The following is a 24,015-nucleotide window of genomic DNA, read 5'->3' as shown; positions in this document are numbered from 1 at the left end:
GTATATTTGGACTTTCAGAAAGTCTGTGACAAAGTCCCACATCAAAAGCTCATAAGCAAAGTAAGCAGTCATGATAAAAAAGGGAAAGTCCCCTGACAGACCAGTAACTGGTTTAAAAAATAGAAAACACTGGGTAGGAATAAATGGTCAGTTTTCACAATGGTAAGAGGTAATACCAGGGTCCCCTAAGGGTCTGTACTGGGACTGGTGCAGTTCAACATATTCATAAATTATTTGGAAAAGAGGGTACACAGTGAGGATGCAAAGTTTGCAAATGATACTAAATTACTCAAGATAATTAAGTCCAAAGCTGATTGCGAAGAGTTACAATAGGATCTCACAAAACTGGGTGACTGGGCAACAAAATGGTAGATGAAATTCAGTGTTGATAAATGCAAAGTAATGTAAATGGGGAAAAAATAATCCCAACTATAGATGCAAAACAAGGAGTTCCACATTAGCTGTTATGACTCAAGAAAGATCTTGGAGTCATTGTGGATAGTTCTCTGAAAACATCTGCTCAATGTGCAGCGATAGTCAAAAAATCTAACAATTTTAGGAACCACTAGGAAAGGGATAGCTAATAAAACAGAAAATATCCTAATGCCACTATATAAATCCATGTTACACACACACCTTGAATACTGCATGCAATTCTAGTCACCTCATCTCAAAAAAAGGATATATTAGAATTGGAAAGGTACAGAGAAGGGCAATGGAAATGATGAGGGGTATGGAACAGCTTCCATATGAAGAGAGATTAAAAAGACTGGGACTGTTCAGTTTAGAAAAGAGATTGCTCCGTGGGGCAGGGGGGAATATGATCCAGGTCTATAAAATCATGATTAATGTGCAGAAAGTGAATGGGGAAGTGTTATTTCCCTTTCCCATAATGCAGGGATCATCCAACAAAATTAATAGGCAGCAGATTTAAGACAAAGAAACAGTAGTACTACTTCACACAATGCACAGTCAACCACACATGTCGCAGCCAATTAGAGAAGAGCTGCAGAAAGCAGTCAATCTGGGCCCCACATGCCCAAATAAGAGGAGACGCAGAGCAGAGCAGGGTCAGTTGCTGCTGGGAGCTCAAGGAGTTAGGACTGTGTTCCTAGCAGGCTCAAGGAACTGTAGTACCTTGGACAGAGCAGCTGCTGGCAGGGACTGGGGGAGCAAAAGGGAGCTCCTGGCTGGCTGCTGGGACTGGGTAGATGAAAGCCTTGAGGAAAGGGTGAAAAGAGTGTGGGGGTCACGGGGAAGAGACCCAGGGAATTGAAGCAGCATTGAGAGAAATTAAAGAGACGCAGCCAGAGACTGCTATCTACAGGGTCCCTGAGTCAGGACCTGGAGTAGTGGGTGGGTCCAGGTCCAACCCCTCTCCCCCCACATTAGCACTGGGGAAGTGGCTGGACTAATGGACTGAACCCTGGAAGAGGGAAATATGGACAGTGGTTCCTGGACTGAGATAGGTCTGTAGGTGGAGAAGATGATGGAAGAGGCACCACAGGAGAGGGCGCACCAGCTGGCGGAGCTAATCCCCAGAATGGCCCACAGGAGGTGCTGCTGTGGTGAATGGACTCCATCACAGCAACATATTCTTCTAACAGTCTAAGTAGACTGAATGCCTAGCTGCTGATGAATTCTTTTCAGAATTATAATTACATTTGGCTTTTTTTATATTGCCAGACAATATTTTATTGTTTTGCTTTCCCCTCTATGCTGTTAGTCTGCAGTTGTTCATATTTCTTGTTTAAAAACAGACTTGGAAAAATCTAGTGGTAGAAAATAGCTGAAACATATTGTATTCATCCCCATGTCTCTGTTAATGCCTTGGAGCAAGGTTCATCCACTCTTGTATACTTAAAGGGAGACGTGTTCTTTTCAGGGAAATTCTTCTGTTGTCTGAGAAAGTATGAAAAAATAGGATCATATTAGAGAAGCTGAAAGTGGCATAGATCCTGGAAATTACCCCAGGCAGTGAGATTCAAACCAGCACAGGTGATGGCATTTTAGGATTTAATGTTCTTCATCATTTCTTTTAATACATGGGAATGCACCATTCAATTATTAGTTAGTTAGTTATTGTAGTAAGGATTTTATTTTTAGTTCTATAAATGTGTTCCGAAGAAATATTCTTTTACCATTCATTTCCTGAGGGCATCCTCATGAATGGTGCCAGATTGACAGCGACAAAGAATTAAGCCCTCTGTTCATCCACGCAAGAAGAGCCAGATCCTGCAAAAACTTATTGGCTTTAATGGGACTACTTGTGTATAAATCTTTGCCGGCATGGGACCAGGTACAGCATAGGTAGCAGTAAGGCAAGCCTCCTCTGCATTGGTTAACCAGTGTACCTCGATCCTCTATTTTTTGCAAGGTGATTATCAGAGCCATGTTAATTTTTCTGTAACTCAGCAAATTTTGAGTCCTGGAATTTTCTTGCATTGTCAAACATAAACATTTTACTACATGCAGAAGCACACAAAACAGGATAAAGTATTTCAGTGGAGGCCTGAATTTGAGAAAATCCTCTTTTGCATCTCAAACCATCTAAGCACACAATGAAGTCAATGGAACCATGCGCAAGTTTAAAGTTAAGGATGTACTTCAGTGCTGTAGTGGATCCAGGCCTTAAAGAATCCTAGCATTGTCTCCCAGTCCTGCAATCAGATCTGTGGGGGAACTGGGATGGACGGTGCTCTGCGCTACAAAGGTGAACAGGTTCATTGTGTGGATTCACCAAGGGCAAGTTATGCCTGACCAACCTGATTGCCTTCTGTGATGAGATAACTGGCTCTATGGATATGGGGAAAGCAGTGGGCATGATATACCTTGACTTTAGCATCAGAGGGGTAGCCGTGTTAATCTGGATCTGTAAAAAGTGACAGAGTCCTGTGGCACCTTATGGACTAACACAAGTATGGGAGCATAAGCATGCGTCTGACGAAGTGGGTATTCACCCACAAAAGCTTATGCTCCCATACTTCTGTTAGTCTATAAGGTGCCACAGGACTCTCTGTCGCTCTTGACTTTAGCAAAGCTTTTGATACGGTCTCCCACAGTATTCTTGCCAGCAAGTTAAAAAAAATATGGATTGGATGAATGAACTATAAGGTGGTAGAAAGCTGGCTAGATCGTCAGGCTCAATGGGTAGTGATCAACAGCTCGATGTCTAGTTGGCAGCCAGTTCAAGCGGAGTGCCCAGGGGTCAATCCTGGGGCTGGTTTTGTTCAATATCTTCATTAGCGATCTGGAGGATGGGATAGATGGCACCTTCAGCAAGTTCGCAGATGACACTAAGCTGAGGGGAGAGGTAGATATGCTGGAGGGTAGGGATAGGGTCCAGAGTGACCAAATTGGACAATTGGTCCAAAAGAAATCTCATGAGGTTCAACAAGGACAAGTGCAGTGTCCTGCACTTAGGATGGAAGAATCCCATGCAGTGCTACAGGCTGGGGACCGACTGGCTAAGCGGCAGTTCTGCAGAAAAGGACTTGGGGATTACAGTGGATGAGAAGCTGGATATGAGTCAACAGTGAGTCCTTGTTGCCAAGAAGGCTAACGGCATATTGGGCTGCATTAGTAGGAGCATTGCCAGCAGATCGAAAGAAGTGATGATTCCTTTCTATTCAGCACTGCTGAGGCCACATCTGGAGTATTGTGTCCAGTTTTGCCCCCCCATCCCTTTACAGAAAGGATGTGGACAAATTGGAGAGAGTCCAGCGGAGGGCAACAAAAATGATTAGGGGCGGGGGCACATATTATGAGGAGAGGCTGAGGGAACTGGGGTTATTTAGTCTGCAGAACAGAAGAGTGAGGGGGGATTTGATAGCAGCCTTCAGCTACCTGAAGGGAGGGTTCCAAAGAGGATGGATCTAGACTGTTCTCAGTGGTAGAAGATGACAGAACAAGGAGTAATGGTCTCAAGTTGCAGAGGGGGAGGTTTAGGCTGGATATTAGGAAAAACATTTTCACTAGTAGGGTGGTGAAGCACTGGAATGGGTTACCTAGAGAGGTGGTGGAATCTCCATCCTTAGAGGTTTTTAAGGTCAGGCTTGACAAAGCCCTGGCTGGGATGATTTAGTTGGGTTTGGTCCTGCTTTGAGCAGGGGGTTGGACTAGATGACCTCCTGAGGTCCCTTCCAACCCTGAGATTCTATGATTCTATGAAAATTTCAAACTTTCCAGCCAGGAAGGTGTCAGTCTTGGTTGACTACACTAAAACTACAAGAGGAGGCAAATCTTGTCCCCTCCTCTGTAGTGTCAGAGGTGCCCCAGACAGCCAGACCAGCGCAGGGAACAGGACTGGAGAATGTGCAGCCCTGGTGCAATATGAACTGAAGCTCTGCAGCTGATCCTTGAGATGTAAAGGGTGTGTGGTGGGGCTGGGGGCCCGCTGCAGACTCAGCACTGTGCTGACTCTGCACACGTTTCATGAACTGATTGGGGAGGGTGTCTTCTCTCGTATTTGGAGGAGTTGTGTTAGCTGGACGCTGATGGGCACATTTCTGATTTAAAAACCTCTTGGGTGGTTCTTGTCCCTGGTATGCTCTATATTCCTATATGTGCAAATAGTGCTCAAGAAAATACAGCATTTATATTTCCTGGGTTTTGTACGTCCTGAAAATTTGTTGTACATTGCAGATGGCTTCCCCTCTGATGCTCTTAATATCAGCTGTTATGAATCTTACATGCCGCGTATATTCTTATGCTGTCTCAAATGCTACCCAACCTGTGTCTACATTCTTCAGCCCTGGCATCCAGCTGCATTTCCACAGAATCAATTACAGATGGGTTCTTTTTTAGGAAACCACCCATGCTAAATCTATAGCAGCAAAAGGCTTTAAATTAATCACAGCAAGAGGAGGAGGGAGTCTCTGTTATAGGTAAATTACTATCTGTAACTGCTACTGCTGTAGCAGTATAATCCCACTTGAGCTAAACTAACAGCTGGAATTACCACGGCAAGCCTGCTCAGGAGATGCGAGTACTGTGGCCGCCATAGCTGGTATTCCAAAACAGAAGGTGGAATCCCTGTGAGTAAAGCACAAGTTTGCTGGTCTAAGACTGCTTGCAGGTCAGCTGAGCATTCCCTACCTTTGCTAACTTCAGTCCCTTCCAGTCAAAATCATTTTCAGAGTTTTGTGTCAAATCTGCCCCCCACCCTCACAAAGACAATCCTGTTCACAAGAATATCACTTATTATAAAGAGAGGAAGGATGGTCAAGTGGTCAGGGCACTAACGTAGGATTTGGGAGAGCTGGGCCCAGTTCACTTCATCACCAACATCCTGGGTGATCTTGGGTGGTTAAGTCACTACAAGTATGTCGACATTGCATTTTAAAACTGCAGCAGTGCAGCTCAGAGCCCAGGTCAACAGACTCCGGCTCGTGCTGCAGCACTAAAAACAGCTGTGTAGATGTTCAGGCTTGGGCTGGAGTGAGTTTGGGCTCTGAAGCCTGACTTCAGAGCCCAAGCCACAAAGTCCACACAGTTGTTTTTAGCGCCATAGCATAAATCCAAGTCTGTTGACCTGAGCTCTGAGCCTCACTGCCATGTATTTTCAAATGCAGTGTAGGCATACCGTTAGTCTCTGTGTGCCTCAGTTTCCCCTCTATAAAACAGGAATAATAGCACTTTCCTCCTTCACAGGAGTGTTGTGAGGATAAATACACTAAAGATTGTGAGGCGCTGAGATACTATGGTAATATGGGGCCATACAAATACCTGACATATTTTCTTCTGCTAGGTGTGTCACTAAAAGAAGTGCCCTCCATTCAGAAGCAGCAGCAGAGTAGCTACACAATTATGGTTCTAGAAAATGGTAATAAGACACCTGAAGGTTAAAATTCAAACAGCTTCCACAACTGTGTGATTGAGAACATTCTAGATGAGTAGAATGGAAATAACTGTAAAAATCTCATTTATGTTTAACTCTCTCTGTGGCTTGTTTACTATTTGCTTTTCCCTTAGTGAAAATAGGCCAGTGAATGTCTCTTTTCCTCATGGACAGTCTCAGAGCAGGAATCTTATTCCTTTAAAATCCATTTCCACTGATTTTTTTTCTTTAAATAATATATAACAGCATTTTTATTGATGTTAGGTTTAATTAAGAGCTTACACTTAATTTTAGATATTAAATGGACCTGATAGTGTCCATTTTAAGGAACTGGTCCGTAATCACTTACTGAGGCAAACTTCCTTTGAACCCTGTGAGAGCTTTGCTTGGGTGTAGAGTGAGAGATTCATACTTAAATAAACCACCACCAGAACCAAATTAAGGCATTAGCTACTATAGACCTATGCCTAGAGCCCTAGCTCTTTGTCATATGATCTAAGCTTTGGTTTAAATGAAAGCTGCTTCTAGCCATTATTAATGCTAAGTAAACTTCAAAATTGTGACTCTAGTGTAACTGATACAGTGGTATCTGCAGATGTCCTGAAACCATAACTCACTTGCCCCATGCATCACAATGGGTTGTTAACTCTAAAACCTGCTGTTCTGCAGGGACCCTGCCAACACCACCCCAGTAGAAGACCCCGTGTGAAAGGTCCCTTGCTGCCACCAACCATTATCAGGAGTCTCCATACTCAGCTTTGCTCCAGTGTGGGAGGGGCCTGAATACTTCCCTCTCTGGGATGGATCTGAATCCACTGGTAGAGAGGGAGTAATACCCTGCTGGGGCAAGGACCCACAGTCTGCCCAAAGAGGAGTACTAGTGGCCTCTTCACCAGCCCAACAGACTGTTATTGTGTGGTTTGCCCTAGCCACCACCATCCTAAGCAGAGTAATGTCTTGGCAAAGGGGTGAGGCTTGGTGCAGGGGTAGAGCCGCAGGGAACTGTTATTGGGTCCCAGTCCTGCTCTTCTAATGTGTACATATTCCATTTCAATGCAAGTCAATGGGCATTTGATTAGAAAGGACTCTCTGTTGAGGAACATTTCAAAGCATCAGTCAGAATAGTGGACATCTGAGTCTGACTTTTAGTGAAGAGATAGAAAAACTGCATCCTGACTGATTAAATACTAAATAAATTACATGAGAAGGAAAAACTAGGTACATTCTTTTCTACAAACGATAAGGTGTGTACAAAGAGAACCAGTTTATTTCAGAAATACAGATCACGGCTCTGTTTCTCATTGGGATTTCCAAATATGCAAGTCAGAGTTGCATAAACACAGTGATATGTTTCTGTTTGCACTCATAGGAAGGAAGTGCAGAAAGAGTATGTAGATTCTTTTGCACACACGCTTTTGAAAAGTTGGGCCAATAACTGTGTTGCTGCTTACACACATTTCCTGATGCTTGCAGGAAACTGTAAAAACAACATAAAACAAAGCAACTGGGCATCCAGGGTTATTTGTCCTGTGTCTATTGAAACCCAGTGCCCAACAGATCCAAAATTAGTTTCAAATTATTTAGCTTAATACAAATCTCTTTGAGGTTAGAATTTAATGTCCCACTCTGTAACCGGGTCCCTTCCTGGCCTGCCTCCCCGCTGCTCTGGGCTCCTTTAATAAAGCACCTTCAGACTTCTCTTTTGCAGCACCCGTGGTTTTTATTTACATCTAGTACCCACCACCAGCAACAATATATACAAAGTTTACAAGGCTTTGGTCTCCTCTTTACAGGGGTTCTCCCTTCTCTCTGGAGACTACCCCTTCCCTGGCCAATCCCCGCTTTTGCACTGGCTGCCAGCCAGCCTTTATAGCTCTTCTCTGAGCAGGCCCACAGGTGCAGCCAGTTCCTGAGGCCAGGCACCAGCCTTTTCCCCAGCCCCAATCTATTTCCCCTGATTGTGGCTGGCTGAGCAGGGGCTAATTAGGTGCTTGAGCACCAGCACCCTGCTACATACCTCCCCCCTTAAACTGGTGCCAGGCCTGGCCTCCCTCAGCCTCGCCTTCCACAGCCCGGGATCTTATTCGGTTGTTGCACCCCCTGTCCAGCCGAGGGGTCCCCTATAACAACCCCTTGGGGTGCTTGCACTCCCCAGCCGCAAAAGGCACATTTGGTCGGGGGTGAGGCCCCCCACCGGTCCACGCTTACCCAGAGGTCCTCACACCATTCACACGGCTGGGCTGGCCATGCCAGAGGTTCCCCTTTCTTCTCCAGTGGGGGTGATAACTCAGAGCCTACTGCCCCGAGTCGGCCCCCTGCCTCTGGTTCAGGTCCTCTGCCCCTGTGTTGTTGCGCCTCCCCCTGCTGGATGCCTCCTATCTCCCCGAGGGCTCTCTCCCCCAGGTGGTCCTGCCTGGGGAGCTCCCTGGGCTCCTCAGACATACCCTCTTGCTTGTTCTCCTGGCTTTGTTGTCTAGGCTGTCCTACGCTTCCCCCCGGAGGTTGTGGGGCCTTCTTTTGTTCCTGATTCACCTCCGCCGGGGCCTTGCTCTCCCTTTCTAGGGTTCCTTTTCTCCTCCTCCTGGGTTGCTTCCCCCCGGCCGCCTTTCTCCTCGGGGGAAAGCGCTAGTCCTGCCCTAGGACCACGGGGTATGCTAACCCTTCAATTACCCCCACCCGTTTCCAGGTAAACCGCCCATCTACCTCTAGGGGTACCTGGGCCACGGGACAACATTTTCTATCCCCATGGATGCAGTCAACCCACATCCGTCCCCCAGGGATAAGCCAGTGCGGCTTTACTACTCGCCGCTGTACAAAGGAGCGGGCGGAGGCCGTGTCCACCAGACCCCTCTGGGCCCTTCTCCCTACCCGCACCGGGATGGTGGCCAACCCACGCCTCCTTTCCCCTGCCCCAGTCCTAGTCCATCCACAAAAGTCCGCCGCTCCGCACTCCATCACCGGGCAGTCCCGACTTTTGTGTCCCGGCTGACCACATCGCCAGCACACGAACTGCCCCGGGCGGCTAGGGGTCCCCTTGGGCTCCTCCCGTCGCCGGTCCGGCGGTTTCCCCCCGCTGTGCTCCCGGGGTTTCCTGCTCCCTTCTGGGCCTTGCAGGACTCAGTGCTCCCCCACTGGGAAGTCCGCCTCTGCGTACTCTTCGGTCCTTTGCACGGCTGCTTCCAGCGTGGCCAGCTGATGTCGCCGCACCCACACCCGCACGCTGTCAGGGAGGCCCTGCAGGAACTGTTCCAGGACCACTTGGTCCACTATCTGGCCCACAGTGTGGGCATCGGGCCTCAACCACTGGGTTGCCCAGTCCATTAGTCTTTGTGCAAAGACCCGGGGTCGTACACGCCCTGTCCATCGGGCTGCCCGAAGCTTCTGCCGGTACTTCTCGGCCGACAACCCGAGGCGATCTAAGATGTCCGCTTTTACCGCCTCATAATCCCTGGCTTGGGTCTCTGTCAGGGCCATGTATGCGGCCTGTGCCTCCCCGGTGAGATAAGGGCCGAGCCGTAGGGCCCAGGTGGTCCGATCCCATCCGGCTCCCAGGGCCACCCGCTCAAAGGTGCCTGAAAAGGCATCGGGGTCATTGGCGGGGGCCATCTTACACAGGCTAAGGCCTGGAGTCCGGGCACCATCCCCCACCACAGCAGGACTCACCAAACGCTGGAGGAGCTGCTGCTGTACCGCCGACTGCTCCTTGATGAAATCCAGGAGAGCTTTCTGTTGCTCAGTTTGCCAGGCGAGGAGGGCCTGCCGCTCCACCTGGTGGGACTCCTTGAAAGACTGTAGTGTCTTCCCTAGTTCAGTCTGCTCTTTTGCGAGCCATTGCAGGGTGCCTTCCATGCTCAGGCTGCCACTCTGTGTCTATGGCGCGGATAAGGGATCCCGGACAAGTCCCCACATGTAACTGGGTCCCTTCCTGGCCTGCCTCCCCACTGCTCTGGGCTCCTTTAATAAAGCACCTTCAGGCTTCTCTTTTGCAGCACCCATGGTTTTTATTTACATCTAGTACCCACCACCAGCAACACTATATACAAAGTTTACAAGGCTTTGGTCTCCTCTTTACAGGGGTTCTCCCTTCTCTCTGGAGACTACCCCTTCCCTGGCCAATCCCCCCTTTTGCACTGGCTGCCTGCCAGCCTTTATAGCTCTTCTCTGAGCTGGCCCACAGGTGCAGCCAGTTCCTGAGGCCTCCCTGATTGAGGCTGGCTGAGCAGGGGCTAATTAGGTGCTTGAGCACCAGCACCCTGCTACACGCTCATTTTATTAACAGGGGTTGTGAACAATTGAGGCAAGGTGAAAAAGTGCTTCCCCCTGGAGGAGTACAATGGTTTGTTTTAACTTTTCATTACAATCTACATAGAGCTTTATAATTAGTCTACTGTAGCCATAGGCTATGGATCTTCACTGTGCAGCAAGTAATGGAACAACATATTATGTAAAGTAGAAATGAGGCCATTTCTGGTTAACGGTGGCTGTAACTTTTAACTGTTGTGAATTAGTCATTTTAGCTTAGAAATGCATCAACCTGGTCTTGGTTCAGCTGCCAAATATGTAGAGAGGAAGAGATGAGTTTCCCTGGCAGTATCCACCCCTTAATGGAGGAGCAATTTTCTGAAATGGATTCTGTTCTTTGCTCCTCACAAAAATTTACTTAGGCCAATGTCAGTTCTCATCATTATTTTAACTTGTGGCAAGCATGATAGGGCATTCCAACACCGTGTCAGTGACTGTGAAAAGCTCTGATAATATTTATCGTCTGTTCTCCCCCTTTTGTGTTTTCCCCCCTCCTATTCTCTTTTCTTTTGACTGGAAAGATGAAAAATAGGGAGCTGCTGGGGCTGGCCACTCACTTGCTTTGATGAACTTCCAGACTGGCCTGGTTAACTGAACGTAATTCTCTGAGCTGGTCAAAAGAGGCTCTGTAGCCTCCTACCTGCCCATTCTGCTCTGTCGGTGCAGTGTGTCTGAGCACTGTTAAAGAGTGTACGGTGGGTAATAGATTGTTCTGTGGATATATGTGTGAGTAAGGGTACGTCCATACTACCTGCCCGGATCGGCGGGTAGCAATCGACTTCTCGGAGTTCGATATATCACATCTCATCTAGACGCGATATATCGAACTCCAAACGCGCTCCCGTCGACTCCGGAACTCCACCGCCGCGAACGGCGGTGGCGGAGTCGACGGGGGAGCCGCGAACATCGATCCCGCGCCGTGAGGACGGGTAAGTAGTTCGAACTAAGGTAGTTCGACTTCAGCTACGCTATTCGCATAGCTGAAGTTGCGTACCTTAGTTCGACGCCCCCGCCAGTGTAGACCAGGCCTTAGTGAAAAATGTTACTCAGATGGCACCATAACTTCTGAAATGTTACACCACCCTCCTTGGACTCCAGTAAACAAGTGGAGTTTATATCCTGTACCTCATTCACCAAGTGAACAGTGTACAGAAAAGAGCTGAACCCTTTTTTTCTCCCAAATATCATTGTCAGATTTCTTGGTACATCAGGCAGAAGCTCTGAAATGATCATCTTTTTGGGAAGGGAACATGTTTTAATCTGAAAAGCAACATGTGAATTTATGATGCTCTGTAAATGATAGATTATGCTATTAACAATCGCGTACTAGGCACAGAATGTGAATGGTACCCCACTGTATAGGTCATATCAATTGCAAACTACCATGAAGCAAGTCCAGGCAAAGATAACCATAAAGTGTTTCTGTATAATAGTGTATACTGTGGGTAGACTAGTGCAACCAGCTCATTGGAGACACTTTGGACATTTTGGAAAACTGAAGTATACTCCCCCCTCACTGAATACTCACTGTCTGAAAAACTGGACTGTTCATCAGTACTTACTGTAGCTCTTTTCCAACCTGCAACCAGCTCTCTCTCCAGCCATTCCCTCCCCACCTCTCTTGCCTTCGCTCAGCTGGTTCTTCTCTCTTCTTCTTCCCGCCCCCATCATTTCCTTTCCAATCCTTTCGTCCCAATCCTTCTCACCATATTGAGTCCTCTCGTTCCATCGATGCAGAAAAGGCCTCCTGCATGAGGCAAGGTTTGCCTACTGGGGAGTTCCCTGTCTGGAATGCAAGCTGCCTCTCATCATACACTCATTGATAGTATATGTTAGGAGACCACTCCGGAGGAAGGGGACTGCTGCAAGGACATAGGTAGGTGCAGCCCAGCGTCACCCCTTTTCCACCTACACATGAACATTTTCCATTGGGTCGAGGTGAAGCCGCATGCCCATTTCTCCCTCCACACTCCATAGAGGCTGTCCTCAGCCCCAGCTATAAATGCACTGACATCCCACCTTACAGCTGATTGCACCACCAGCCAGCAGCATTGTTATCAAGAAGAAATTTCAGGAGGCCCTCCGAAGTGGCATGGCATAGGTTCTGGTGCACACAGATTCTGGCCTTAAACCAGCCCCAATTCCTTTTGAGGCAGGATTGCAGAAATAATAACTTGCTTGAACTACAATGCGTGTTGAACTACAATATTGTTTCTCTCATCTCTTTCTAATCACTCCTGCAGCAAACATCACCATAGTGTTTAAGCACTTGGCTGGTAAATTAGATCTGTATGCTGGAGTCCCTGCTAGACTCTCTATGGAGTCTTCCACTCTTCTCCCTTCCCTGACTACAGAAAGATTTGCTTGGAGCTGGGGTTTGTGTGGAGAGGTCCAAATCCTTCTTCTTGTCGTGAAAAAACTTCATAAAGAGGAGTGTTTTACAGCATACCTTATAGGTGGTCAGACTCTAGTAAGCCTGCTCGCTTCTGAGAGCTCATTCTACAGCGGCATCATCTCAACCAGGAACACCTTACCTCTGGTTCTCGGGTGCTTTGCCCTGGACTCCGTTAGCTGCATTGCCTCAAGGGAGGGCAACTGTCTTGATGAGTCATGGGTGAAGATGCGGCCACTTAGCTGGCATTTCATTCTGCTTTTTCCATTTCCCCAAACACTGAAAAAACTTGTTTACTTTCAGCTTTAAAGGCAAATGTTGAAGTGCAAATAATAACTCTAGCTGATATAAGTACTTCTATCAAATACAATTCCACTCCAGTCCTGTTGAAGAGTGCACAGTAGCTTTTCTGATAATATAGATCAGTAATATAAATCAATTTCAGTTCTCTGAGCTAACTCTAAAAACATATTTTTAGAACCAAGACATTTCTGAAATATGTCAGACACTGAATGAAAGCAGGTATATTCTTTTACTCATTATTGGAAAAATACTTGCCTTTCTCTAGTAATTCTATCTAGAGATTAACAACCATAGTGACTACTGGGCTAATACTTATTTCAAATCTATCCATCAATAACAGGGCCCATCTTTTCTGCTTCCTCACCCCCCAAGGAACTGCAAGCAAGAACAAACATTTTTATCACATTTTCTGGGTGACATATCATGTCAAAATGCATCACAGCAGGTTCCATTAGACATGTGAACAGCAGCGCAATGTAAAACTGCTGTGACAGAATGACACATTTTAATATGTCACTAGGGAAATATGAAGGGCAGACTTTCAAGGAGCTGCAATTTTCAAAGAAAGAGAAACCTTTCAGCAAAGATTTTTTTTTTATTGTCCTTTGGAAGGAGGGACAGACATTCATTGAGCTATTCAAATCTGTTTTCCTGCTCCTGGTCTCTACTCTCCACTTATGACTTACCTCCATAATGATTCCTTCTCCTTCTCCAGTCTTTATGATTTTTCTTCCATTCTTCCCCTTTATACTGGAAATGTCCCATCATCTTCTCATTCAAATTCATTATTAAAAAAAAATATTCCATGAAGCCTCTTATAGTAAATCCACCAAAGAAGGAAGAGCATGCAAATCCATGAAATAGCTGCACCATTCTGATAGTAGAAGATATTCTGATAATCAGATGCATAATGTGTCTGAATTGTATAGTCTGTCCAGTTTACAAGGTAAGCTTCTTCGGTTGGGGACCTTATCTTCTCTATTTTGTTAAATATTGAGCATTCTAAAGGCACTCAAGAAACCATCACCTACAGTATTGAAATGGAGCTGTCACTCAGATTTCCTGGACTTCTGGGTAGTGATGGGGAGAGCATCTGGAGGTCAGATGAGCAACCAGCTCAGCGGGGGAGGTGCACCAGTAGTGTAAATAGCCATCGCTCCATTGGAGCTGATGACTTTTACACCAGCTGAGGGTATGCTCCCAGATGTTTATCCAAACCTTACCTACTTTACTTTGGCCTGTGTTGTTTTAATAATAACTTCCTTATATGAATTCAGGGTTTGTAAAAGCTGATGGACTGTTTTAGGGAAGGTTTACACCAGTGGTTCTCAAAGCCGGTCTGCTGCTTGTTCGGGAAAGCCCCTGGCGGGCCGGGCCAGTTTGTTTATCTGCCGTGTCCGCAGGTTTGGCTGATCGCGGCTCCCACTGGCCGTGGTTCGCCATCCCAGGCCAATGGGGGCTGCGGGAAGCAGCGCGGGTCGAAGGATGTGCTGGGCACCCTTCCTGCAGCCCCATTGGCCTGGAGCAGCGAACCGCGGCCAGTGGGAGCCACGATCGGCTGAACCTGCGGATGCAGCAGGTAAATAAACTGGCTCAGCCAGCCAGGGGCTTCCCCTGAACAAGCGGTGGACCAGCTTTGAGAACCACTGGTCTACACTACTGCTGCCAGTCAATATAAGCTATGCAATTTGAGTTACATTAGTAGCATAACTCAAGTCAATGTAGCTTAGATCTACTCACCGTGGGGTCCGTGCTACACGATGTCAACGGGAGACACTCTCCCGTCGACATTGCTTCTGCCTCTCATTGAGGTGGAGTACAGAAATCAATGGGAGAGCAGTTTCCCATCGATTGAGTGTGTCTTCACTAGACCCGCTAAATTGATGCTGCTGCATCAATTGCAGCAATGCCAATTTAGCTCCGTAGTAAAGACAAGCCCTTAGAAACCAAAGTCTTTTTTTAAGTGACTAGAGGAGTGAACCTTCTCTTTGCTACTCTGCCAATGTGCCTCAACCCCAACCTAAAGGGACCACCTGTACCAATGAGAGGTTAGTTCTGTTTCTGTGACCAGTCAGTCCTAGGTTTATGATTAAAGTCCCAACAAAACAATAAGTGAGGTAGTGGTTTTGTCATATATACTCCTGTCAATGGGAAACTGGCCTGAGGCCACAAAACTCATTTCACATAAGCTACCAAATACCAGCCAGCTTCTGCTAACTAAAACCTGGGCTGGGCTGGATTTGAATTGGCGATTGATATTATTATCTTATGCTGTGCACTATGCGGGATTCCCTCTTGATTTTCCTTTAAAGTCAACCATTTTCCAACTGTGAGGAAAAAGCCAAGTGTGTTTGGTTTTGTACATCAAAAGAACACAGTTGTCACAGAGCGGCCACTATTGCAAAAGTAATACTGTTACTGTAGTTGTGGTTGATTTTTTTTTTCCTCTGGTTCCTCATCTTCAATCTCCCCTTCACCTGCTGTTTGGTTACTTTACACTTTACCATGGAACTGTTGATAAACTGTGTGAAAACTAAAAACAGAGCTCTTGAAGCTTTGACACAGCTGCTCATAAACTTCTGGGCTTTTTCACCATCCTGAGAACTACAACACAGAGCAGTTTTATTTCATTGGCTCCAGGATAACTGAACATTAGCAATATTTCCTTCTAAGTATGTGTCATATGGGGATTGTAGTCTCTGTTAATTAGGATTTGGTTCTTTGTTGCAGCAGTAGATATCAAAGCTGTCTGTGCTTGCAAGTGAAGGAAGAATTATGAAGGTTTATAGCATACTGCTAGTAGTATGACTAAGGTAACAGTAACTGATTACAGGCACTGGGTAATGGCAGCCATGGTGCAGGATTCGGGCTTATTACTTATTGATGGCTCCTTAATCAAATAGTAAGGGGGATTTCTACTGATGAACGAGATTGCATTCTTCAACATCAGGAACCATACTAAAAACATGCAGAAACACAGGTTTTTACTTGGGTAGGAATGGCATACTGTACCGTTCTCAAGTAGCTGAGTGACAATCACTGAACCGGCCTTTCAGAGAAACTGAACTGGAAAGAAAAAGGTCTTCAGTTTTCTCTTGCACCATTGGAGTTCTTTATCTGCTTTGTGGCACTGAGAGTACTGGAAGGTTATGGAAGAGATCTCTTAGCCACACACTGCTTTGTTCCATGGGTTAACAATTAATAGGAGGTGCACCTCTGGAACTGAGAACATTTATTTTTTAATATGTTTTCATAAGTGCTTTTTATGAATGTACTTGGAAGTGTTTTGGCCAACAGATGTTGCTTAACAATTGCAGGCCCTGAACAATGGGATTAGAGGTATTGAGCACCTGCATCTCATGCTGACCTCAGTGGGAGTTGTAGGTACTCAGCATTTTTGAAATTTGGACCCCTAGGATACACTAAATGAAGCATGCTGCTGAACTGGCAAAGCCAATACTGCTGCGTGAGTTTAAACGTTATATTTTCCCTACGTTATGAATTTGATGTTTTAAAATCCTGCTTGCACTTCAAAGTTACCATTTTTACTTCCAAGGGGAGTGGGATAATACGCTCTGTCAGATATCACTATCTCTTCCATCCCTTCTTGGTGTGGTTTCCAGTTGATTGCCTTCTTCAACAAGGATAGGAAATAGATCTGGACACAGATGAAATACAAAAGAGATGTGGCCTTCTTCTCTTCTCTCTTACGCAGCTGTAACAGTGTACGTCAAGGAACTTAAGGCTGCTGTACACAGAGAGAGAGGGAAGACAAGCAAGACTGTGTCCATGGAGGCAGGGACAGTCCCCACCAATAACCCAGCTAGTACTTTTTCCATTGACTTCAGCCAGGAGGGACATGGGTCAAAGCACCATATTGTCCAAAGTTTATAGTTAATGTCAACTGGCCTTCAAGATCCTTTTGAGGTCTGTCCTGCCCGGAGTGTGGCGTTTACAGCACCTATGATCAGCTAGTGGAGAACATAAATCCCACAGCAAGTACATCTTACAGCTGCATGAAAAGTTTTGGTGACAGCATTTTTGAAGAGTATGTTTTGAAGGTTTCATTTCTCTCAAGGAGGCTCAGAAACACTAGTCTTTGACATGGATGTCAGGAAAAACATTGTGCAAGGGATACTCCATTTTAGTGGAGATAAGGGATGAAAAGCACTTCAGGTGAAGTGGCGGGAGTTACAGTTGACTAGATGTCTCAAGATTTAAGAGATGTGCTTCAGTGCAACAGGGATGTTGATTTTTACAAATAAATGTTCTCTTGTTTGGGGGATGTTGGGGCACGAGACAAGGCATTTCAGTAAAATTTTGATTAAAATATTAAATTGGTTAGTGTTCATCTAATGCCCTGAAAATGTTGTGTGCTCTAAGTGACTTACTTTAACCATTTATTTTTCTTCCAAATTCTGGTGTGAAAACGGAAGTGGCTTATGTGCTGGGAATTAGACCCAGATTCTTCAAACACTTATGCAGATGCGGCCACATGAGTAATCTTAAACTTAATCATGCATATCATAGAATCGCAGAATATCAGGGTTGGAAGGGACCTCAGGAGGTCATCTAGTCCAACCCCCTGCTCAAAGCAGGACCAATTCCCAACTAAATCATCCCAGCCAGGTCTTTGTCAAGCCTGACCTTAAAATCTCTAAGGAAGAAGATTCCACCACTTCCCTAGGTAACCCATTCCAGTGTTTCACCACCCTCCTAGTGAAAAAGTTTTTCCTAATATCCAACCTAAACCTCCCCTACTGCAACTTAAGACCATTACTCGTTGTTCTGTCATCTGCTACCACTGAGAACAGTCTAGATCCATCCTCTTTGGAACCCCTTTCAGGTAGTTGAAATCAGCTATCAAATCCCCCCTCATTCTTCTCTTCTGCAGACTAAACAATCCCAGTTCCTTCAGCCTTTCATCATAAGTCATGTGCTCCAGCCCCCTAATCATTTTTGTTGTCCTCCGCTGGACTCTTTCCAATTTTTCCTCATCCTTCTTGTAGTGTGGGGCCCAAAACTGGACACAGTACTCCAGATGAGGCGTCACCAATGTCAAATAGAGGGAATGATCATGTCCCTCAATCTGCTGGCAATGCCCCTACTTATACAGTCCAAAATGCCGTTAGTCTTCTTGGCAACAAGGGCACACTGTTGACTCATATCCAGCTTCTCATCTACTGTAACCCCTAGGTCCTTTTCTGCAGCACTTCTGCCTAGCCATTTGATCCCTAGCATGTAGCAGTGCATGGGATTCTTCTGTCCTAAGTGCAGGACTCTGCACTTGTCCTTGTTGAACCTCATCAGGTTTCTTTTGGCCCAATCCTCTAATTTGTCTAGGTCCCTCGGTATCCTATCCCTGCCCTCCAGCGTATCTACCACTCCTCCCAGTTTAGTGTTATCTGCAAACTTGCTGAGAGTGCAGTCCATGCCATCCTCCAGATCATTAATGAAGATATTGAATAAAACTGGCCCCAGGACCGACCCTTGGGGCACTCCGCTTGATACCAGCTGCCAGCTACACATGGAGCCATTGATCACTACCCATTGAGCCCAGCAATCTGGCCAGCTTTCTATCTACTTTATAGTCCATTCATCCAGCCCATACTTCTTTAACTTGCTGGCAAGAATACTGTGGGAGACCATATCAAAAGCTTTGCTAAAGTCAAGGAATAAACATCCACTGCTTTCCCCTCATCCACAGACCCAGTTATCGCCTCATAGAAGGCAATTAGGTTAGTCAGGCATGACTTGCCCTTGGTGAATCCATGTTGACTGTTCCTGATCACTTTCCTCTCCTCTAAGTGCTTCAGAATTGATTCCTTGAGGACCTGCACCATGACTTTTCCAGGTACTGAGGTGAAGCTGACTGGCCTGTAGTTCCCCGGATCCTCCTCCTTTCCTTTTTTAAAGATGGGCACTACATTAGCCTTTTTCCAGTCATCCGGGACCTCCCCCAATTGCCATGAGTTTTCAAAGATAATGACCAATGGCTCTGCAATCACATCCGCCAACTCCTTTAGCACCCTCGGATGCAGCGCATCCAGCCCCATGGATTTGTGCTCATCCAGCTTTTCTAAGTAGTCCTGAACCACTTCTTTCTCCACAGAGGGCTGGTCACCTCCTCTCCATGCTGTGCTGCCATGCAGTGCAGTGTAACAGTCTGGGAGCTGACCTTGTTCGTGAAGACAGAGGCAAAAGAAGCATTGAGTACATTAGCTTTTTCCACATCCTTTGTCACTAGGTTGCCTCCCTCGTTCCCACACTTTCCTTGACTTTCTTCTTGTTGCTAACATATCTGAAAAATCCCTTCTTGTTACTCTTAACATCTCTTGCTATCTGCAACCCCAAGTGTGATTTGGCCTTCCTGATTTCACTCCTGCATGCCTGAGCAATATTTTTATACTCCTCCCTGGTCATTTGTCCAATCTTCCACTTCTTATAAGCTTCTTTTTTGGGTTTAAGATCAGCAAGGATTTCACTGTTAAGCCAATAAATGTTTGCATGATCAGAGTGTTAGTTTCTAGATTTAAGCAAGGTAAAACTGTTTTGAAAGGAACCTGTACTTTTTTCCTAGTTCATTTCACTTATCTTTGCATCTGAAACATCTCACATCTTATCCTCCGAATTTAGAGGATCTTTTCCTCATGTCATCTGGAAAAATCCATTTTGGATGCAATAATCTACACAGGTCTGTCTTATCAGCCATTTTTTGTAATTGAGAGGAGAGCAATACAAAAAAACCAGACTGCTATATATATACATGCAGACAAAAAATGCAGATCCAGTAAATGTGAATATGTAATAAAATAAACTTTTATAGTTTCATAGATGATAAGGCTAGAGGAGACCACTGTTATCATCTAGTCCAGGGGTGGGCAAACTTTTTGGCCAGAGGGCCACATCTGCGTGGGGAAATTGCATGCAGGGCCGGCTCTGGCTTTTTTGCCGCCCCAAGCAAAAAAAAAAGGGGGGGGGGCGCGCCGGAGCAGCAAAGCAGGGGAGAAAACACACACACACACAGCGGCCGGAGCGGCAAAGCAGGGTGGGGGAAACAAAAAACGGCGCGGCTGGAACAGCAAAGCAGGAGGGGGAAAAAACCTGCAGCACAGCCGGAGCGGTAAAGCAGGGGGGAGGAAAAACAAAAAAAACGGCATGGCTGGAGTGGCAAAGTAGGTGGGAAAAAAAAGCAACCCTGCAGCGCGGCAAAGCTGGGGGGGGGAACAAAACAAAAACACGGCGCGGCCGTAGCAGCAAAGCGGGGCGGGGGAGGGGACAACGCCCCCTGGCAAAGTGGGAAAAACGCAGCTGGCAAAGTGGGAAAAAACAAAACAAAAAATCCAACAGGGCGGCCGGAGCCAGGGGACTCCCTGTGCTGCAGAGTGTGTGCCCGGTCTAGTGGGGGGGGAAGGGGAGGGAGCGGGGGGGAGAGACAGAAAGGGGGCTGCCAGCGCTTCAGCGGGGAGCTCGCCCCGCAGCCCCGATCGCCGCACCGCTTGCGGGAGAACTCTGCGCTGCTCCGGTCGGCAGGGAGGGAAGGACGTGGGCTGCCCTGCCAAGTTTGCTGCAGAGTGCTCCCCTCCTCCGCCCCCTACAGGGCGGCCAGCATGCCGCCCTGGGATTGGGCGGAATGCCGCCCCCTAGAATCTGCCGCCCCAAGCACCAGCTTGCTCAGCTGGTGCCTGGAGCCGGCCCTGGGGCCATGAATGTTGGGCTGGGGCAGGAGATTGGGGTGCAGGAGGGAGTGGGGGGTGCAGTGTGCAGGAAGCGGCTCAGGCTGAGAGGTTGGGGCAGAGGAAGAGTGTGAGATGTACGAGGGGGCTCAGGGCAGGGGGTTGGGGTGCAGGAGGGGATGCGGAGTGCAGGAGGGGGGTCAGAGCAGGTTGGGGTGGAGGAGGGGGCTCAGGGCGTGGGGTTGGGGTGAAGGAGGGGTGCACAGGGGGTTGGGGGCTTGGGGTTGGGGTGCAGGATGGGTGCGGGGCTCAGGGCAGGGGTGCGGAAGGGGTGAGGCAGTAGGTTGGCGTGCGGAGTGCAGGAGGGGTTCAGGGTGCAGCTCCAGATTGGCGCCGCTTACCTGGAGCGGCTCCAGGGTGGCAGCGGCGTGCAGAGGGGCTAAGACAGGCTCCCTGCCTGACCTGGCCCTGCGCTGATCCCAGAAGCGGCCCCTGGGGGAGGGTGGGCAGAGGGCTCCACGAGCTGCCCTCACCTGCAGGTACCTCCCCCAAAGCTCCCATTGGCCACGGTTCCCTGTGGGCCGTAGTTTGCCCACCCCTGATCTAGTCTGACATCCTGCATAACACAAGCAATAGAACTTCTCTGAATTAATTCCTGTTTGAACTAGAACATATCTTTTAGAAAAACATCCAATCTTGATTTTAAAATTGCCAATGGCAGACTTCATCAGGTCATATTTAAGGGGCATCTCCCCACTAGGACAATGGCACACACAAGGTGTATGTTCTAATTTTAATTAAAAATAAAGGACTAAACCTGCATACACTTAAGCATATGAATAATTTTATGGATATGAATTGTTCCAGTAACTTCAGTGGGAGATCTTACAAATTTTTGCACTAAAGAAACATAGGACACTATTAAAACCTAGTATAAATTATGTGCAGTAACCTAACTTCAATAGTTTTGATCTAATATGGATGGGTAAACACATTTTGAAATAGATTTTTGTGTAGATGGGCAGAAACTTTAGAACCGATGCATTTTTCATTAAAGATAAAGTTGTTGACCATACAAGATATTTTCATTCAAAAGTTTTAAAATAGATGGAGACAATATAAGAGAATACAATAGATGAGAGACAGTAGAAATTGAGTTACAGTGAGTGTACATGTTTGGGATTTTTAAAAGAGGGCCTAAGGGAATTAGTTGTCTAACTCTTTTTTGAAAACCCCAGCCATTGTTCTGATACCAGCTATATGTATTTTTCTAGTTCATCCCATATGACTCATCTTTCCTAAAATAGTTCACTTGATAATTCAATACAGACAGTACCCTGCATGAATTTTTTTCCTACTGAACTACAGAGCTATATTGATAATGTGAGGTTAGACTGGGGGAAAAGAAATTAACGAGTAAATCTCTCCAGAGGATGGGAAAGATATGATACTAGCCACTGTGATAAGCAGTACGAGTCCTGGCTCACAGCCCCCCATGCACATCCACATCGCTGTAAGTTATAAGTAAAGCTAAGATTTTGTCACTGATATTTTTAGTAAAAGTCACGGACAGGTCACAGGCAAGAATGAAAAATTCATGGAAGCCCATGACCTGTTCCTGACTTTTTTTAAAATATCCATGACAATATGAGTGGCATGGGCAGCTACGGGCAGGCTGGGAGCTCCCAAGACCCCCACAACCCATGGGAGCTTGGAGCTCCAGGGTCCCCCTCTCCTGGCAGCTCCCAGCAGCGGTGGTCCCTCCTGCCACCTGTGGCGGCTGGCTCCCACAGCTCCCTGCCTCCACAGGTGTCAGGGGACGTGGCAGTTCCCAGCTGGCACTGGCTGAAGTAAGGTAATAATTGGAGATATACCAATCTCCTAGAGCTGGAAGGGACCTTGAAAGGTCATCGAGTCCAGCCCCCTGCCTTCACTAGCAGGACCAATTTTTTGCCCCAGATCCCTAAGTGGTCTCCTCAAGGATTGAACTCACAACCCTGAGTTTAGCAGGCCAATGCTCAAACCACTGAGCTATCCCTCCCCCCGAGTCATGGAGGTCTTTGGAAAACATGAATTCCATGACTTCCGTGACCTCCGTGACTAAATCACAGCCTTAGTTCTAAGGCTTAATATACACGCAAACGCACACACACCTCTCTCTCTCTCTTCCCCCCGCCCCCGGGAATTCTGAGGATATGATTACCAACAAAGCTTACCTGGTTTATGATGCCGTCAGAACTGCTATTCATAGTGATTAGTTTTTTGATGATTACCTGCCCTCTGAAAATAAGGACCCTTTAAGTGTCTCAAGCTGAGCACTAAAATTACCAGTCACTTGACAATCCTGGTAAACCATAATTGTGTTGGAATTATAAATTTGCTCTTCTACAAAGAAGATACATGTCTATAACTTACATTAAAATGCATGCATACACATCTCTCTCCCTCATTCAGGTAGAACAGGATCTCTTATCATCCCTTCCATTTTACCAGCATCAAACAAATACCTAAGAAAAGAGACAGGCCTTTCACGTTGTCCCACGAAGCAATAAAGACAAGGCTGGAGAACAGAAGATGCAGTGGATAACATCACTGCCAAGTGATGAGGAGTTACTAGGGGTCTGATCCTAAAAGGGGCTGAGCATCCTGTGGATGGGTCAGTACCTTACGGGATTGGATTCTCAAGAATAAAGTAACATTATAACTTTATTTGGTGTACTGTGGGGGTTGCTACATTCCTGTTAAGTAACTGAATCAGGTGAACATTGAATGCCTCTTGTTTATTGCTGTGCAACAACCCTGGATGAGTTCCCCTGATGGCTGCTCATGAGGTTCCCATACTGGACCCAAACCTTGGGTCCCACCTGGGTTAGGAAGAATTTCGGCACTGACTGTGACTGTTGGCCTCCAGGCACACACTCCTTGTGCACACTCTCTATGTCTCACACCCCTCTTGACAGTGGGGATTCCATAGTTAAATTACCTAGGTCTATGATACTCACACTGAGGCTCGCAAACCGCAAGTGGCTCGTTAAGGTGTCTCCAGTGGCTCTTTGCAGCACATGCTATTAAAACACTGTGTGATTTAATTATTAACCAACCAGGATTCTTTTACTATGTTATTAAGCAATTGTAGTTGATAAAATAATAATACATAGTCGGTCATTTTGCTGTGAGAATAATATGTATATATAAAACCAATATATTTCGCGTCATACCGTTTAAATATCAATAGTACTATAGTAAATGAAACCATGAATTCACACTACTGTGGTTCTTTTGGGTAATGTTGATCGCTGATTTGGCTCCTGAATCACTGAGGTCTGAGAATCACTGAGCTAGGCCATGAAACTGGGGCCAGCTCTCCCAAGCCTCCCCAGTAGCTACTACACACTCCCAGACTTCCACCAAAGCTGTGGACCCTCTGGTTTACTGTTCCTCTCTTCAGGGACCACATGATTGTGTAAGCAAATAATGCACAGAATCTTACACACACACACTCT

General features: G+C 46.5%; 1 protein-coding gene and 1 long non-coding RNA gene across 2 annotated transcripts in view; one reads left to right on the top strand and one right to left on the bottom strand.

The window, feature by feature from the left end:
- Positions 1 to 5,811, bottom strand: part of LOC123367080 — a 42,897-nt gene extending 37,086 nt beyond the window's left edge. Inside the window, exon 1 of the long non-coding RNA XR_006578296.1 lies at positions 5,728 to 5,811. This is a non-coding gene — a long non-coding RNA (uncharacterized LOC123367080). The remainder of the gene's footprint in view (positions 1 to 5,727) is intronic.
- The window catches only part of RPS6KA2 (ribosomal protein S6 kinase A2), a 451,617-nt gene that overhangs the window by 237,760 nt on the left and 189,842 nt on the right, over positions 1 to 24,015 (top strand). The gene's annotated exons all lie outside the window — the stretch shown is intronic.

Source organism: Mauremys mutica, chromosome 3 (genome assembly GCF_020497125.1).
Source record: "Mauremys mutica isolate MM-2020 ecotype Southern chromosome 3, ASM2049712v1, whole genome shotgun sequence".
Taxonomy (NCBI): Eukaryota; Metazoa; Chordata; order Testudines; family Geoemydidae; genus Mauremys; species Mauremys mutica.
This window is presented reverse-complemented; position numbering and strand designations above follow the sequence as displayed.